This window comes from Sciurus vulgaris (genome assembly GCF_902686455.1).
Source record: "Sciurus vulgaris genome assembly, chromosome: 3".
NCBI lineage: Eukaryota > Metazoa > Chordata > Mammalia > Rodentia > Sciuridae > Sciurus > Sciurus vulgaris.
In genome coordinates, this window is record NC_136463.1 from 143,212,560 (window position 1) to 143,232,680 (window position 20,121).

Below are 20,121 nucleotides of genomic sequence, written 5' to 3' on the forward strand. Positions count from 1 at the left end.
GGATCCCAGCCTCCAGAACTGTGAGAAATACATTTCTTCTGTTTACAAGCTACCTGGTTTATGGTATTGTGTAATAACAGTTCAAAAACAATACATAGTCTTTTTTTTTTCAAAACTATAGTCCACTTTCATCTATTTTTATCTTTGTTATATTAAGGAGCATCTTTAATTTGTCACCTAATATCTGTACGAAATCCGATCAAAACCCTTTATTCTTAATATCTAAGACCAGAGATTCCCTAGGTAGAATTTTTCATCCAAGAAATGCTTGAGCACTCCCTTTTATGAATTGCTCTGACAGGTTCTGAAAATAAGAAGATTGAGATTTGTTCTGTTCCTTTAAAGAGTATACAATTTAGTGACATTTTTTAATTTTCTAAACTTTTTTTTTCATAACTTTATTATTATTTTTTTTAATGTGATGCTGAGCATTGAACCCAGTGCCTCACACATGCTAGGCAAGTGTACCCCCACTGAGCCATAACCCCATTTCTAAACTGTTTTTTATTTGGAAGAATTTGGTTTTTTAAAGGAAATTCTACTTCATTTCTTTCCATATTTCAGAGCAGGGCTGATAAGGGAAGGAATTCATCTTATTGCTTGATGAATTTTAGGGGAAAGAAAGATTCATGTATTTTCTGATCTGTTTTTTACAAAATTCCATATGGGCACTTTGAAATGTTTAATGGAAGGAGAGCAGAAGCACACAGCAGTGTGGAAGCCTCAGAGGAATAAGGAATTAACACTTAATGAGGAGCTATGCAATGTCAGGATTTTTCTAGTTGCATTAATTTCCTGTAATCCTCATAACAACAACCAAGTGAGGTAGACATTTTATCAATTTTCCAGTTGTCCTTTGAGCTGAACTCCAAGAGGTTCCATACTTTTCTGAGTGTTGTACAACTAATAAATTGTTGGACTGGAATTTGAAACAGCATGCCTTGGAGTGCAGGTTCTTTATACTCTGCTATGTTCTTTTCCCATTCTGATAATACATTACATTTATATAGTACTTTTCCATATTTCAGAATACTTAAATAACTTTGTGAGATAAACAGCATTGTCTCTGTTTGTATGAAGAATGGAGCTCAGAGTGATCAAAGGAATTGTTTTACATTTTGTACTAAGTAATAGTGCTGAGGTCAGGAGCTATTTTGACTCAGTTTCTTTCTGTTCCATGTCTTTTTACTCATTTATCAAGAAGATTCTTTATCTTCTGACTTCAAGCTATGATGAAGTGTTTATGATCAAAACTTTGGTCATCTTAAAAGAAAAATATTAATAATAGTCAGCCACCTGTTCCTTCTGGCATAGAGCTCAACCAAATGATACCTTGAGATCCCTTCCAGCTCTTCCATGCTATGATTTCTCAGGATGTTGATGGATAGAGGCTGATCCTGCTAATATAAATAACCCTATGACCTCTTGATTCAGAGGACATTAAGAATTAAAAGTTAAATGTCTCCAAGTTAAGAAAACACCAGGGTCAGAAGAAACATGGTAATCAAAAAGGGAAAACAGATGAAAAGGCCAAAAAATGAATAGAGATAGAAATTAGTTTATAAACGAAAAGTAAATACTAAAATGTTTTGAATAAGAGAAAATGTAATAGACAAATAGGATTATTACCTTATATAACAAAAATGAGTACATCAGAATTATTTGAGACCATGAGTTCTTGCTTATTTGGAGTCAAATATATATCTTTTAAGTTTTAAAGTTTAGGGTAGGTGTTTTCTTCTGAGATGGAAAGCAGTATTTTGTAATATTCTATATTTTAGCATTTTCAGAGGACACTGTTGTCTGAACTTATGTTAAACAAATGCAAGTGCCTTTATGGCCTTCAGTACTTTCTGATGCAGTTCAGCTTCTGGATAGTAGGCTGAATGTTATACTATGAAAGTAATAAAAGATTATCAAAAGTCTTATAGTGAAGTTGAGCATTAGCTTTTGTTACACAAGCAGACAGACCATGGACTGAATTAGAATAGGCTTTTTATTTTTGAGCTCTTTTTGTTAGTACAGATTATTATTCTAAGATTTTGCTTCTCAGTAGTACTGTTGTGCCTCAAGAAATGTTAAACTATATTGTTAAAACTTCCAAAATAGCATTGACATGTTATCCTAAATCTCTTTTAATGTTGAGTCCTTCTCTGCTCTTCGTCTTTTTCTTCTAAACATTATTAACTTTCATCCTCCTTCATATACTTTTTGTGGAGAATGTTTTTGTCTTTGTTTAAAATTTAAACATGACATTATTGATGTCTTTATTTTTTTTCTGCTTTAGAAACCAACAATCATACTGCCCATAATATGAGAAGTACTATTGCTATTTTGATAACTTGGATTAGATAGTGTTCCTTCTTTTTATGAAGGTTTAACCTGCCAAGACATTCTTTGAATACTGATAATGTTGATGTTCTTGCCAGTATGGTTATGTTAGAAAGAGGTATTTTTCTTCTTTCATCACCATGTTCCTTGAAAGCATATTGAATAATGAGACAGCCAAAGGAAAATAATTTACAAGTGCATTCAGTGAGTTTATTTAAAGTAGATATTATTTGGAGAATTGCTAGAGCCATTCCTTAAATGAAAACTATAGTTTTCAGGTTTAGTTGTAAAAACTGAATCCCTGTGAGGTCTTGCTATATATATTTTCATTTATAAAGTAGTTATTTCCCAGAATTAGAAATTGTTCTCTATGTTAATATCTGAAACCAATTTTGTATTCTTAATGATTTCATATAAATAGTTTTGCAGAACTCTAGAACATAATGTTAAACTTGTGATTTAAAATAAGAACTATTCTCATACTACATAATTGTTGATTTTTTGAAGGCTTTTCTTAAAATAGTATGTGAAGGTTTAGACATTGTTTTGAAGTTTTGTTTTGTTTTTGTTTTGCAGTGCTAGGAATTGAATTAGGGCTTCAAACATGCAAAGCATATGCTCTACCACTGAGCTACATCTCCATCCCTGAATTTTGTTTTATTAATTAGAAGCCCACTGGTGTTTCAAGCACTGAATTGGATGTGATTGATTTGAGAAGTTTTTAACTATTAAAAAAGAGAGAGGACATGATTTAAAGAATGGCTTCCTGCTGGGTGTGGTATCACATACCTATAACCCCAGCAAGAAGATTGCTTTTAGCAATTTAGCGAGGTCCTAAGCAACTTAGTGAGATCCTGTATCAAAATAAAACATAAAAAGGGCTAGGGATGTGGATCGATGGTTAAGTGCTCCTGGTTCAGTTCCTGGTACCAAAAAAAAAAACAAGGAATGACTTGCCTCCCATTCCCACCTCCATGTCACAAGAGTGTTAAGACTTATTGGAGTCAGTTGTTCGTGTTCTATGTATATTTTGAGGTCTGGAAGAATGATAGCATAACTTTGAAGGGTTGAATATTTCTTATTTCAGTCAGTCTGGGAAGAGGCAAGGACCTTAGCCAGAAATAGAAAAACAGAAACCTGGTTTGGTTGTGAAATGTGGTAGCTCTGTTTCTTGGCTTAGTTTTCCAAGTCTCTAGGAAAATACTGTTTTGTGGTGATAGTTGAAGATTTGGATTATAAACTAAAGATTAATAAGTGGTATCTTATAATCTATATCTGCTGTTTTTGGTATTCTTTTTTATGATATTCTTTGTGCATTCTGTCCTTCTTTTGGCCTTTTACTCAAAACATTTTGAATGTCCCACCTTTGTTTCAGTTATGCTATGGAGAGGGCAGTCAAGGAAAAGTCTTTGCCATAATTGAACCAGTGTTAAAGGTCACCCCTATCTCACCAGAGTTGTGGAAGCAGTATAATCAGAGATTCCAAGGCAGGACTGTGACTCAACTGCCCCTTCCTTAAGAAGAAATTATTCTTACAGTGCCATTCTACAAAGTTTGGGTGGGTTTTTTGTTTGTTTTTTTGTTTTTTAATTAATGAAGATGGCTGTTCCTTCAAATATATTATAAGGTTAGTTGAATATCAATCATGGGTTTTTTGAATTTTAAAGGAGTATTTTGCTACTTTCAACTTATTAACTAAATTTATCAAATGGTTCCAATGTCTTTTTTGTTATACTAATTTTTTACTTTCACCTTAATTCTATGAAATATTATGTAGAAAAGATGAAAGATACATGTATATCAAATTTATAAATGTAGTTGGTTTCTGAATTTTGTGTTTATCAACACTATTAGAGAGTATGTAAAGTCTTCCATCATCCTCCAGGAAACCTTTGATATGCTTCAACTGTGCCTATAGCATTTTCCACATATTTCTTGTGTATCATTTTTGCTTCAGTACCAGTGATTTACAGTCCATCTCCATAGCCTCTATTTTTTTTTTTTTCTTTTTTTTTTTTTTCGGTACTGGGAATTGAACCCAGGGTTTTGTTTTACCCCTGAGCTACATCCCCAGTCCTTTTCACTTTGAGATAGAGTTTTATTAAATTGCTGACTCTGGCCTCAAACTTGGATCCTCGAGGCTGCCTCAGCCTCCTAGTCACTGATTACAGGTGGGTAACACTACACCTGTCTTCAACAGCCTTTTAAAGGAGGGAGGCCTGCATCTGTATTTTTTTAGAGCAAGTAAGAACTTTTAGACAGGGTAAAACCAATCTCCACCTATTAACATGTACCTGAGTATGAGCTCTAGTCCAGTAAAGGCCTCCGCTAAATACCCAACCTTTGTGACCTAGATCAAACCAAATCCATCATAAAGTCATTCCTGACAATTTTGGCCTGAAGTAATCTTTTCTTCCCCTTAATTTCTGTGGTATTTATTGTTAGCATTTGAGTTACTCAAGTTTTCATATGTTGAGTGTTCATATGCTTTCATATCTACTCACTTCTGTAAGTTGCTTCAGAGCACAGGGTATGATATAACTCCTCCAAAGCACCTAGTCAAGACTCTATGTCTAGTAAGTAGAAGGAAGCTGAGTAGAAGAGAATGAATACTTTATTAAAAAATAAGATCTTTGAACTTGAGAGCATTATATTAAGCAAAATAAGCCACACTCAGTCAGGGGCCATATGTTTTCTCTCATATGTGGAAGCTAGAGAGAAAAAAGGAAAGGGAATTTCATAAAAATAAAAGGGAAACTAATGGAAAAGAGGAAGAAAGGAGACCAGAGGAAGACAAGAGGGGAGGGAAAAGGAAGATACTGGAGAACAAAACTGACCAAATTGTATTTTTCTACTCTGTGTGTATATAATGAATCCTACTATTACGTACAATTATAAGGCAGGCACCAGTAAAAAAGATTGTAAAAATTGGGAGATGTGAACTTAAGTTTATCCTTTACTATATTCAGCATTTAAATCATTGGGCAATTCACTCAAACCTTTGGGGTTACATAAAATAGGAATGGGACGGGATTAAAAACACTTTGCTGTAAAATATTCAAGAGAATTTAATCACATTCCTCCTGATTTGATTACCACCTAGCACAATTGGTATTGCATTCTGTACTAAATATCAGTTGAAATAAGACAGGCACTCTGAAAAAAATCCCTATAATTGGAAAAATTTTCTGATTTGGACAAAAAGTAAGATTTCTCCATAGGTTTTCATTGGTAGGGGTCAGACGAAAGTTCAGAGCAATGTGGTATAAAACTACTGCTCTGTAAATCTTACTCTTTTTTTCTACATGTTTTACTTTTCTTATTGGTCTTTTACAGTCTCATGACTTTAGATATTAGTCATATATATATAGGTGACTTGTAAATTTTTATTTTATTCTGTACCCATCCCCTAAACTTCACACTCAGATCCATCTACCACCTGTTTTCTCTCTTTGGATATCTAGTAATAGGCTTCTTACATTTAACATGTCAAAAACTCAGGTCTGCATATTCCGTGGCATATGCCAGACTTTTCTCTGCATCCTTACCCATAAGTATGTACAAACCCTCTTATTACAGGTGGCAAACCAAAAAGCCTTTTAGGGTTATTTCGGCTACTAATTCCCTAAACTCTAATCTGATTCAAGAGTAAATTCTTTATATCTGCTTTCAAAAGATTTCTGGAATCTAAATGCTTTATACCATGTTTTATGACTACCACTGTGGTGCAAGCAACCGCTTTCTCTTATCTGAATTTTTGTAATTGTATTTTAATTAGATCTCCCTAATTCCTTCAATGTCCTCTTCAGTCTATTTCCTGCCCAGCAATCCTGAAAAAAAAAGTGTAAGATCACATAAATCCTCTTTAATCAGTTTTTATCTCATTCAAAGTAAAATTAAAGTCTTTACAGATGGATTGTAAATTCTACAGCAGTGGTCAAGTCCAGATAATATATATTTTAGGTTTTGCAGGCCAGTGAGCTTTTATTGCCATCTCTTCTGTTGTAGCGTGAAAGCAGCCCTGAATAATAAAACTTTGTTTACAAAAATCAGGCAGCAGACTTAATTTGGCCCTTGGGCTGTATTGCAAACCTCTGTTGTAGATTATCCGACCTGCCATTATCTCTGATCTTATTTATTTATTTTTTTCTTGCTCACTTTGCTTCTTTCTTGAACTTAACCAGTCACACTTCCAACTCAGGACCGATGGATTTACAATCACTTTTCTTTGCCTAGAATGTTCCCCCTCTCCATCTGTCTGGTTCAGTTCTCATCTTTTAGGTCACAGACTTTCTCAGTGAGGCTTTCTTTATCAACCCTAAAATTGCAACATTTTTTCCCGCCTGACACATATTTTCCTGCATTAGTTTTCTTAAAATGTACTACTACCAAATATATATTATTTGTCTTGATTTATTATCTTCTTTGCTTCTCTAGGATATAATTTCTATTACAAAAAGCATTTTTTTACTATTTTGTAATTGCCATATTCCTAGTGCATTCAGTAAATGTGATCAAGGGCTGAGATCAGGAGTAGTCCACCACATTGGTGGCAATAGCCCATAGTGGCCTGTGAGCATAGGTATTAAAGCTTCTGAGACCAATAGGCAGGTGTTATCATTGAGCATTAAAGGTAGCAACTGAACAGGGAGATAACAAAGCAGAAAAACTCAGTCCTCATACTCAACACTTCCTTCTCCTTTTGGTTGATACTCATAGAAAGTAAAAAAAGAGGGAAGGCTGTTTTTTCACTTGGCAGGTGGGCAGTTATTAATTCAGTGAAGTAGGAACAACCTGTAAAAGTGACAGGATTAATGTTAAAGATACTGAGCATTTTTTCCCCATATTTTATTGACCATTTGTACTTCTTTGAGAAGTCTCTGTTCAGATCATTTGCCCATTTTCTGATTGGGTTATTCTTATTTCTCTTCTGGAGTTTTTACATATTCTGGATATTAAACTTCTGTTTAATATGAATATTTTATATTTGGTATAATAAATAATATAATAATAAAATAATAAATAAAATATAATATTTTATATTTATTATGAATAACTGGAAAAGATTTTTTCCCATTCTGTAGGTTGTATCTTCACTATTGATTGTTTTCTTTGCTGTGTAGAAGCTAATTTGATATAATCCCATTTGTTCTTGTTTTTCTTTCTTGAATTATTGGAGTCCTATTTGAAAATCATTGTGTGTGCCAATACCTTGAAGTGATTGTTTTCTTCTGGTAGTTTCAAAGTTTCAGGTCTTACATTGAGGTCTTTGATCCATTCTGAGTTGATTTTTATACAGGGTGAGAGAATCTTCTACATGGGATGTACAATTTTCTCAGCACCGTTTGATGAAGAGACTATCTTTTCTCCAGTATGTTTTTGGCACCTTTGTCAAGAATTGGTTAACATTAGGTACATGGATTTACTTCTGGGTTCTCTCTTCTGTCCCATTGGTCTGCGTGTCTGTTTTTGTGTCAATACCATGCTGTTTTTGCTACTGTGACTCTGTGTATATTTTTGAAATCAGGTATTACGATGCTGACAACATTGCTCTTTTTGCTCACAATTGTTTTGACTATTCAAAAGTCTTTTGTGTTTATATGTGAATTTTGGAATTGGTTTTTCTAGTTCTAGGAAGAATGTCATCATTGTTATTTTGATAGGGATTGCACTTAATCTGTAGATCACCTTTGACAGTAGAGCCTTTTTAACAATATTAATCCTCCTAATCCATAAATATGGAAAGTCTTTCCATATTCATGTGTCTTCAGCTTCTTTCTTCAGTGTTTTTAAATTTCCATTGTAGAAGTCTTCCACCTCCTTGGTTAGTATTATTCCTAGGTATTATAATTTCCTTTTGAAGCTATCATGAATAGGATTTCTTTCTTGCCTGCTTTTTGAATGAGTTCATTATTGGTGTATAGAAAAGGTATTGATTTTTTTGTGTGTTCATTTTGTATCATGCAACTTTGCCTCATTTGTTTATCCATTCTAAGATTATTTTGGTGGAGTCTTTAGGGTCTTCTTAATATAGAATCATGTCTTCTACAAACAGGGATAATTCAATTTGCACCTATTTTGTTGAGGATTTTTGCATCAGTGTTTTTCAAGCACCTTGATCTTTATTGTTCTTTCTGTTACATCTTTATCAGGTTTTAATACTAGAGTGAGTTTAGAAGGGTTCCTTCCTTTTCTATTTTGTGGAATAGTTAGAGGAGCATTGGTACTAGCTCTTCTTTCAAGTTTGTCAAATTCAGCAGTAAATATGTCCAGTCCTGATATTTCCCTTATTGGGAGACTTTTAGTACTGCTTTCATATCATTATTTGTTGTTGATATATTTAGGTTTTTTTTATATCCTCTTGGTCCAATTTTTGGTGGGTTGTATGTGTTTGTGTCCAAAACTTTGTTTCTTCTAGATTTCCCCGTTTATTGGTATATAGTTTTAAAAAATATGTTCTAATGAGCCTATGAATTTTGGTGATATCTGTTGTGATATTCCCCTTTTTTATTTCTAATTTTATTTATTTGGACCTTGTCTCTCTTTCTTTTTGTTAGTTTAGCTAAGGGTTTTTCAGTTTTATCTTTTCAGAGAACCAACGGTTTTATTTGATCCTTGGTATTGGTGTTAGTCTCTATTTCAATTTTCTCTGCCTTAGTCTTTTATTATTTCTTTCTTTCCATTGATTTTGGGTTCAATTTGTTCTTGTTGTTATTAAGACCTTGAAGTGCATTATTAGGTTATTTATTTGGGATCTCTCTTTTTAAAATACAGGTACTTAAACCTATGAACTTCCCTCTTGGTACTGCTTTCTCTGTATGCCACAGGTTGTGGTATATTGTGTTTCCATTTTCTTTTTGTCGTAGGTATTTTTAAAAATTTTCCCCCTGATTTTTTCGGTGACCCATCGTTCAATAGTGTATTGTTTAGTCTCCAGGTGTTTATATATAATTTCCATAGTTTCTCTTGCTGTTGATTTCTCTTTTCATTACCGTATGATCTGATAAAATGCTAGAAATTATTTTAGTGTTTTTAAAACTTATAAGACTTGCTTTATGGCCTAAAACATGATCTGTTTTGGAAAGTTTTGTGTCTTGATAAAAAGAATTATATTCTACAACAGCTCCATGGAATATTCTGTAGGTGTGTGTTAAATTCATTTGATGTTTTGTGTAATTTAAGTCTGATATTTTTATTTTTTTGAATTTATTTGTTTATTTTTGTCTTCTCTGTCTATTGGTGAGAGTGGCATATTGAAGTCACCCACTATTACTGTGTGGAACTTCTCTCTCCTTTTTTTGTTTTTAAATATTTTTTTTTACCCAGACGTGGTGGCGCACACCTATAATCCTAGTGGCTCAGGAGGCTGAGACAGGAGGATTGTAAGTTCAAAGCCAGCCTCAGCAATGGTGAGATACTAGGCAACTCAGTGAGACTCTGTCTCTAAATAAAATACAAAATTAGGGATATGGATGTGGTTTAGTGGTCAAGTGTCCCTGAGTTCAATCCCTGGTACCAAAAAAAAAAATTTTTTTTTAGTTGTCAATGGATCTTTAATTTATTTATTATATGCAGTGCTGAGAATCCAACCCAGTGCCTAACATATGCTAGGCAAGTGCTCTGCCACTGAGCCACAACCCCACCCTCTTTCTCCTTTTATGTCCAATAGTGTTTGTTTTACAAACTTGGTTGCTTTGACATTTGGTGCATATATATTTATAATCATTTTATCTTTTTGATGAATTTTTCCCCTGATCAAAATGTGTACTGACTTTGTTTTTCTCTTTTGACTTAGTCTGTTTTGTCAGACATGAGTACAGGTACTACTGCTTGCTTTGGGATTTCTGTCCTTTCACTTTCAGTTTTTTATGTGAGGGAAGTTTTTTGCATGCAGTGTATTTTTGGGTCTTATTTTTTTAACCTAGTCTGTTCATCTGGGTATTTTAATTAGAGATTTAAGACCATTTATAGTCTTAAATCAAGTTTATTACTGAAAGCTATGTACTTGTTTATGCCATTTTTTTTAGTTTTTCTTCTGATTGCTTTGAACATTCTATGTTCTTTTCTTCCTATGTTAGAGTTATGATGGTTTGCTATATTAATAGTTGAATCTTTCAACATTCTCATTTGTTTTTCTGCTTTCCTAGTGAGATTTATTCTTTACTGTGGTCTTATTTTGTTTATCTTATTCTTCTTCTGGGTGTAGGATTCCCTTCAGTAATTTCTGTAATGGGAGTTTAGTGAATTCTTTTAATTTGTGTTTATCATAGAAGGTCTTTATTTCTTCTTCCATTCTGAAGGATAAACTCTGCTGGATATAGTGATCTAGGTTGACAGTTATTTTCTTTCAGGACTTGAAATATATCATTCATTGCTCTCTAGGAACTGAAAAATCTTATTTTCATGGGTTTGCCTCTCAATGTGACTTAGCCCTTCTCTCTTGCAACTTTTAATGGTCTTTATTTGTTGTATAATTTTTGTTATCTAACTATGATACGTCATGAAGCGATTATTTTCTGGTTATGTCTGTTTGGGGTTCTGAATTTATCCTGTGTCTGGCTATTCATGTCTTTCCTAAGATTTGGAAAATTTTGTGCTATTATTTCACTAAATAGGTCTTCTGTGTCTTTAGCCTATAACTCCTTTTCCCTCATCTATTCTAATTATGTGTATGTTCAGTCTTTTAATGGTGTCCTAGAGATCTTGTATATGCTGTTCATTCTTTATTTATTTTTTCTTTATTACTGTCCTCAACCTTGTCTTTAAGCCCTGATACTCTTTCTTCCCCTTCATCTACTGGTCTATTAGTGATGCTTTCAACTCTGTTCTAAATCTGACTCATCAAAATTTTCCTTTCCAAAATTTGTTTCCTTTTAGAAATTCTTTATTGAATTGTTCATTCATATTGTGCATTGTGTTCTTTAATTCATTCAGCTGTTTATTTGTATCCTCTTGGCATTTGTTGAACCTTTTAAAAGTCATTCTTTTGAATTCTTTGTCCAAAATTCCATCCTCTTTGATATCTTTTAGAAACATTTACTAGGGAGTTATGAACTTTAGGAGGTGTCAGATTGCCATGTTGTTTTCATACTTTTTGAGTCTCTATGTTCAGATTTATGTGTGTGATGCTATGGATGTCTCTTCCACTTTCATGTGGGGGCCTTCTTAGTAAGCAGCCTTCTCTTGACAACATGTACTTGGATATCAGGTTGTGTAGTACTGAGTTTAATTCCAAATGACCTTCATAATGTAGTTTTCCTGTGGATTCATTAGGTGTGATTAGAGGTTTTAACATAGTACATGTTGTGTCAGAGTCTGAGGGACCTGCTTTCTCTGTAGGTCTTGCAAGAGCTGGATCTCCATTGGAAGTTTAGGCAGGTGTTCTGTGGACAGCAAAATATTGGACATCCTCTGTGGTTATTCTCCATTCTTGTCAGCAGTGTATAGTCTGATGGGGCACGGGGCTGTCCTATGCTGAGGTCCCTTGTAGATACAGTATCCATAGCTGTTGTGGTGTTTTTCTCTGTTGTTTTGGGTGTAAATATCCAGAAGTAGAACTTCAGACCTCCCCCAGCTGAACCTCCTTGACTCTAGGTTGATGACGGAAGGCTTTTATCTCTCTTTTTCTTTAAGTTGAAGTATCTGCCAAGGCTCAAGTGGGTCTGTGTCATGGCTTGGAGTGCAGTGCAGTTTCTCTTATCTGGGTTGGTAAGTGTAATTCATGGGTAGAGCACCCACCAATGCCCCCATGCAGGGTTGAGGATCCAGTCCTGCATAGAATAAAGAAAATGAATAACAACAGCAAACAAAGCAGACAAAGAAATAAGTAATATACTAAAACAACCACCACTATCACAACAGGAAAACAAAGGGGCAAAATAATATAAACTAAAAAGTTAAAAAATAATAAACATAAAATTAATTTTAAAAAGGAAGAAAAAAGAAAAGAGAATTCAGGAGAAAGCTAAAAAAGTAGAAAAGGAAAAAAGTTAAATATTGAAAGGTTAAAAGAAAGAGGTAGTAAGAGAAAAGTTAAAAAAAAAAATCGTACAAACAAAAAACAAAAATTTCTTGGCTACCAAGATGCTCTCTGCAGGCAAAAATGAGTGATCAAAACCTATGCTGATGAGCTCATTTTTCCAAGTCGTCTTCAGCTATGTACCCCTGAGGAGACCAAAGTCTTGGGGTTGTTCACCTGCTTTTTTTCTTTCTTGTGCTCTCCATTCAATCAGAGGGAGTGGTTGGTGACCAGATCCAGGAATACCTCAGAGTCCCCCAGGAAAAGATGTGCTCCAGAGTTGTTTGGCCCATTTATTGCAAGAGCAGGGAGAGAGTGTGGATTTGCAGCTTTGCTGGGGGCAGGGGGTGGCCCTGGCCCTGTGCAATCCACTGCCCACAATTCTGAATCTTAAGACTTAGCACCCACATGAAATCTCATGTGATATTTCCACCTATTCTTTTTTTTTTTTTTTTTTTAATTTTTATTGTAAACCAATGGGATACATCTTGTTTCTCTGTACATGAAGTAGAGGCATACCATTTGTGTAATCATACATTTACCTAGGGTAATAGTTTTTGACTCATTCTATTATTTTTTCCTCCCCCCCACCCCTCTTTTCCCTTTATGCAGTCCCTCCTTCCTCCATTCTTGCCCCCTCCCACCCCCCTTTATGTGTCATCATCCACTTATCAGCGAGATCATTTGTCCTTTGGTTTTTTGAGATTGGCTTATCTCACTTAGCATGATATTCTCCAATTTCATCCATTTGCCTGCAAATGCCATAATTTTATATGAGTAATATTCCATTGTGTGTGTGTGTGTGTGTGTGTATGTGTGTGTGTGTGTGTGTGTGTGTGTGTGTGTGTGTGTGTGTGTGTGTGTGTATGTTGGAGACTCCTTCCTGGGGCCAAACTGATTCTCACAGCAGTCATCTACTGAGCCAAAGTAATGATATTACTGTGGGGACCACAGAATGGAAAATGCAGGGGCCTTTGTCTCCCAGAGCAGCAAATTCATACAAGACCTCAAGATGGCCCCCTGTTACAACACCATGTGAATATGCTGGGAAGTGCAGAGAACTCCTCTATCAGTTTGTTATGCAGATCCCAGGTCTGTTATCTGCTTAGACTATACTTCTGCAAGGTGCTGATTCCTGTGCTAGTGGTGCTCACTGAGACTCTACCTTTCACCTCTATACCTGCCTTCTGCTGTGCTGCTATGTCTGGGGTATTAGGGAGCTTGGTTTCATCCTCAGTTCCACTATCCAAAGTTTCTGGCCTCCAAGTCTCTAACTGGCTACTAGTAAATTTCAGCATTCTTACAGAGTCACCCACCTCCATACACAGCTGCTCTCTAGGTTTTTTATTCTGTCTTTTGGAGAAGCAGGCAAGTGAGTGGTACCTCTAACCGATCATCTTGAATTCTTCCTGAACTTTTAAAAATACATCATTGGGAATCATTTACACCTTTTGAAGCAGAGAATTAACCTGATCAAGATGTTAAATCTGACAATTAGTTTGGCACTAGACTTCAGGAAGGAGTTATGAGAAAGTGTAAATAGGAGCACTATATTTAAGGTATGCACTAATTTTAGATATTAAGGGCCTGAATCAGGATAAATACATTGGGCATGAAAGCACAAAGTGTCTGATAGCTATTAAAAGGGAGAATCAATGACACTGGTTGACTGCATATGGAAAACAAAGAATATAAAAGGTTTTAAAATGTCTGATTTATTTAATTTATATGCTTAGGAAAATGATAGTACTACATCCTGTTTTAAATCATCAAATGAGTGCATCTTTCTCCTTTAATATGTAGTTACCTTCATGAATTACCCTGACATAGCTTCAATCGTGTTCCAAAAAGAAGCTTCACATAATTTTGATCTGCAAAAAGAAGTTTCTAGGAAAAAAAGTCTTTTTTAAAAATGTAAAATTGTTATCCATCAGTTAGGGAATTTTGTTAACCAATTAGTTTAGAGAGAAAAGCAGATAAAATAGGCTAGAGACTATTTGTTAGCCTTTGTTAGACTTCTTAAAAAAAAAAAAAAAAAAAAAAAAGCCTGGAATTATGAAGGATAAAGATCCAAATTGTTGGCACATTTGCCTGAACAAAATAAAATTTATGAGGAGGATAAGGTAAGAAAAAAACCAACTGATGGGAGTTTTGGAAGCTCAGAGTTTGTGAGTTTGGTCTCATTCTGAAGGAAAGCCATGTGGTTGATGGAGTTTCATTGCAGAGGAGATGGTTAATAATGAGTTATGGAGAGTTAAGAGTAAGTACAGAGAAGAAAAGTCTCATGAAGAACAAACTGTAATAGATAAAGTGTTTTATTCAACAAGAATAAAAAATAAAGGCTGAAATAGTATTTTCTTATAAAGCAGTAGCAATTTGATTTGCAGTTGTACTTTTATGTGATCAGGGGAGGAATTAGCAATTGCCTTAGGGTTCCAAGATGAAAGACTTCATTAGAAAGACTGACCTAAAGAACTTTCTGAAGTTCAGATAATGTGGAAGCAGAGAAAAGGATTTCAAATTCTGTCATGTGTAGGTGGTGGTAACATACTTACTAACCTTAGGGCTGTTTGAAAATGTAAGCTGTCAACTATGGAAAGCCAGTTATTACAATATTTGCATTCTTTTTTTTTATTGTAAACAAATGGGATACATGTTGTTTCTCTGTACATGGCGTAAAGGCATACCATTTACATAGGGTAATGTTCTTTGATTCATTCTGTTATTTTTTCCCTTCCCCCCACCCCTCCCACTCCTCCACTCCTCTTTTCCCTCTGTACAGTCCTTCCTTCCTCCATTCTTGCCCCCCTCCCTAACCCTAACTCTAACCCTAACACCAACCCCTCCCACCCCCCATTATGTGTCATCATCCACTTATTAGCGATATCATTCGTCCTTTGGCTTTTTGAGATTGGCTTATCTCACTTAGCATGATATTCTCCAGTTTCATCGATTTGTCTGCAAATGCCATAATTTTATCATTCTTTATGGCTGAGTAATATTCCATTGTATATATGTACCACAGTTTCTTTATCCATTCATCAGTTGAAGGACATCTAGGTTGGTTCCACAATCTGGCTATTGTGAATTGAGCAGCTATGAACATTGATGTGGCTGTATCTCTGTAGTATGCTGATTTTAAGTCCTTTGGGTATAGGCCAAGGAGTGGGATAGCTGGGTCAAATGGTGGTTCCATTCCAAGTTTTCTAAGGAATCTCCACACTGCTTTCCAGAGTGGCTGCACTAATTTGCAGCCCCACCAGCAATGTATGAGTGTACCTTTCTCCCCACATCCTCGCCAACACATGTTATTGCTCGTATTCTTGATAATCGCCATTCTAATTGGGGTGAGATGGAATCTTAGGGTAGTTTTGATTTGCATTTCTCTTATTACTAGAGATGTTGAACATTTTTTCATATATCTGTTGATTGCTTGTACATCTTCTTCTGTGAAGTGTCTGTTCATTTTCTTAGCCCATTTGTTGATTGCATTATTTGTATTCTTGGTGTAGAGTTTTTTGAGTTCTTTATACATTCTGGAAATTAGCGCTCTATCTGAAGTATGAGTGGCAGAGATTTTCTCCCACTCTGTAGGCTCTCTCTTCACATTACTGATAGTTTCCTTTGCTGAGAGAAAGCTTTTTAGTTTGAATGTATCCCAGTTGTTGATTCTTGCTTTTATTTCTTGTGCTATTGGAGTCCTGTTAAGGAAGTCTGGTCCTAAGCCAACATGTTGAAGATTTGGACCTACTTTTTCTTCTATAAGTTGCAGGGTCTCTGGTCTGATTCCGAGGTCCTTGATCCATTTTGAGTTGAGTTTTGTGCAGGGTGAGAGATAGGGGTTTAGTTTCATTCTGTTGCATATGGATTTCCAGTTTTCCCAGCACCATTTGTTGAAGAGGCTATCTTTTCTCCATTGCATATTGTTGGCGCCTTTGTCTAATATGAGAAAATTGTATTTATTTGGGTTTGTGTCTGTGTCCTCTATTCTGTACCATTGATCTATCTGTCTATTTTGGTACCAATACCATGCCGTTTTTGTTACTATTGCTTTGTAGTAGAGTTGAAGATCTGGAATTGCGATACCCCCTGCTTTGCTCTTTCTGCTAAGGATTGCTTTAGCTATTCTGGGTTTCTTATTCTTCCAGATGAATTTCATAATTGCTTGCTCTATTTCTGTAAGGTATGTCATTGGGATTTTAATTGGAATTGCATTGAATCTGTATAGCACTTTAGGTAGTATGGCCATTTTGACAATATTAGTTCTTCCTATCCAAGAACATGGGAGATCTTTCCGTCTTCTAAGGTTTTCTTTACTTTCTTTCTTTGGTGTCTGTAGTTCTCATTGTAGAGGTCTTTCACCTCTTTTGTCAGATTGATTCCCAAGTATTTTATTTTTCTTGAGGCTATTGTGAATGGTAGTTTTCCTAATTATTCTTTCCAAGGATTCATCACTTATGTATAAAAATACATTAGATTTATGTGCAGTGATCTTATATCCCGCTACTTTACTGAATTCACTTATGAGTTCTAAAAGTTTTCTGGTGGAATTTCCTGGTTCCTCTAAGTATATAATCATATCATCAGCAAATAGGGATAGTTTGAGTTCTTCTTTTCCTATTCGTATCCCTTTAATTTCTTTGGTCTGTCTAATTGCTCTGGCTAGAGTTTCAAGGACAATATTGAATAGAAGTGGTGAAAGAGGGCATCCCTGCCTTGTTCCAGTTTTTAGGGGGAATGCTTTCAGTTTTTCACCATTTAGAATGATATTAGCCATGGGCTTAGCATAAATGGCCTTTACAATGTTAAGGAATGTTCCCACTATCCCTATTTTTTCTAGTATTTTGAGCATGAATGGGTGCTGTATTTTATCAAATGCTTTTTCTGCATCTATTGAAATAATCATGTGATTCTTGACTTTAAGTCTATTGATATGGTGAATGACATTTTTTGATTTCCTGATGTTGAACCAACAACCTTGCATCCCTGGGATGAAACCCACTTGATCATGGTGCACTATCTTTTTAATATGTTTTTGTATGCGATTTGCTAAAATTTTGTTGAGAATTTTTGTGTCGATGTTCATTAAGGATATTGGTCTGAAATTTTCTTTCCTCGATGTGTCTCTGTCAGGTTTAGGTATCAGTGTGATATTGGCTTCATAGAATGAAGAGGGTTCTCTCCTCTTCATTGGAGAATGGGAGGGTTCCCTCCTCTTCTATTTTATGGAATACTTTGATAGTATTGGAGTGAGCTCTTCTTTAAAGGTTTTGTAGAACTCGGCTGAGAACCCATCTGGTCCCGGACTTTTCTTTGTTGGTAGGCTTTTGATGACTTCTTCTATTTCAGTACTTGAAATTGGTCTATTTAAATTGTGTATGTCCTCCTTGTTCAGTTTAGGCAATTCATATGTCTCTAGAAATCTGTTGATGTCTTCGAAATTTTCTATTTTGTTGGAGTATAGATTTTCAAAATAGCTTCTAATTATGTTTTGTATTTCAATCCTGTCTATTGTGATATTTCCTTGTTCATTCCAAATTTTAGTGATTTGGGTTTTCTCTCGTCTTCTCTTTGTTAGTGTGGCTAAAGGTTTATCAATTTTGTTTATTTTTTCGAAGAACCAACTATTTATTTTGTCAATTTTTTGTATTGTTTCTTTTGTTTCAATTTCATTGATTTCAGCTCTGAGTTTAACTATTTCCTGTCTTCTACTGCTTTTGGTGTTGGTCTGTTCTTCTTTTTCAACACTTTGAGCTGTAGTGTTAGGTTGTTTATTTCTTGAGTTTTACTTCTTTTATTGAATGCGCTCCATGAAATAAATTTCCCTCTAAGTACTGCTTTCATAGTGTCCCAGAGATTTTAATATGATGTTTCTTTGTTCTCATTTACCTCCAATAATTTTTTAAATTTCCTTCCTAATATATTCTGTTATCCATTCATCATATAATAGCATATTATTTAATCTCCAGTTGTCGAAGTAGTTTAATGTTTGCATTCTTTATTTAAGAAGTCTCTTAGTCTTAAAAAATTTTGTGTATTTTAAATAAGAACTGCAAAACAGATAATATCCTTTTGAGCAGCTCCTGAATATTATTACTTCAGTGTTAAGTTCAATCCTCTTTTTCTTCCTGCTTTATTTTGAAAACAGGGAAAGGATATTCTCATTCCAGGGTCTAAAAACACACTAACCTCGTCTTCCTCTTTGTGAAATTTAGCAAATTTATTATTTAATTTACTTCTTATTGGCTAGTTTTGAGGATTTTTTTTTATACTTGCAATGACCTAGATTTAATTTAAAGCTTGAGCTAGCCAATATAAAAACAATTTGCTCTCTTTCATTTGAATATTGTTAGCTAATATAAGAAGCAAATTTACTTTCAGTCGGGTAATTATTTTATACATATTTGCATTACATTATTTACTCATAAGTTGTAAGTGATTATAATGATATGATATTTTTAAAAATCTGAACCCAATATTCCCCCCCAAAAAAACTGCATACATGTAGGACTCTGTGACAGTCTTCTCTTATAAGATGAAAATTATTTCTAATATTTTTTCATCTTCAGGGGAAAAGTATATTAACCATAGGAATTTCAGATACACCCACAATCTGATTCCTTTCATCCTCTGGAAGGATTTATTTATTAAGAAAATCAAGCAATTAGACAAACATGATTTCTAATTCTGACCTTCATGCTATTACTAACTGGCTTATATTACCTATCTAGGATTCAGTGTGTTTATCTTCAAAATGGAATAATAGTATCAATATAGCAGAAGTTTTTAAAATAAAGCCCAGGGTCTACCATAAAATTTCTCAGTAAATGTGCTTTGCTGCTGTTTCCTATGTTGTAAATTTTATTGAAATCTGATTAGATTTAAAAGGGCTGGGGTTGTGGCTCAGTAGTAGAGCTTTGCCTAGCATGTGTGAGGCACTGAATTCAATCCTCAGCACCACATAAAAATAAATAAAGTAAAGATATTGTGTCTATCTACAACTAAAAATATTTTTTATAAAAAGATTATTAGAAGAGGTAGCCTTAGAAATAATTCTTGGGAAACACCAAGTGGTCAGAGGTGTTCAAAGCAGGAGAAACAGCATGATAGGTAGTCATCAGGGGTTAGAGAAAGCTGTTGCAGGAAAAGAGATGAGAGTAGAAAGGTCACTTGGGTCCAGGTTCATATACCTTAAATGGTAATGTGAATACCTGTAGTGTGGCCAAGAAGGAACAAATGAGAAGTTCATTAGGAGACTAATAAAATAAGAATTCCCAGGATAATGGAGAATGGACCAAATATGTTTAATCCTTAGTAAGACTGTGGAAGCTGATTCAGTAGTCTGGGCAGTTGTACAGGGCATGGAGAAAAAGGATTTAGACAAGAAAAATATCTCTATAGATAAGACATGATTTGATTACCAATTGAAAATATTCTTTCTTGTTTTAAAAAACTGTAAAGAAATGAATCTGTAGTCTACCTTTGATAGTTATGTAAAGAATATGCTTCTGAATTTTTATTTAATTTTTAAATTACGCTTTTACGAAAACTATGAAAACATAGACTGAAAATATTTCTCCCGTCTTTGTCTCTCATTTGCCTAGCTTCTTTAGTTCCCCTTCCATAAGTAAAATGTCTGTCTCCAATTTTTTTGTAGCATTGAGGAAAAGTGCATGTTCTATTCCCTCCAAAAATACATATATATAATTAAATAAAAATGTATGTGAAAGCAATAATCAAATCATATTAATGCTTATTATTATTTGTAGAAA

The 20,121-nt window shown here is 34.5% G+C and overlaps 1 protein-coding gene across 13 annotated transcripts in view; it reads left to right on the plus strand.

Annotated features, from left to right (window-relative positions):
- PMS1 (PMS1 homolog 1, mismatch repair system component) overlaps positions 1–20,121 on the plus strand; it is a 106,319-nt gene that overhangs the window by 29,725 nt on the left and 56,473 nt on the right. The window lies entirely within an intron of this gene.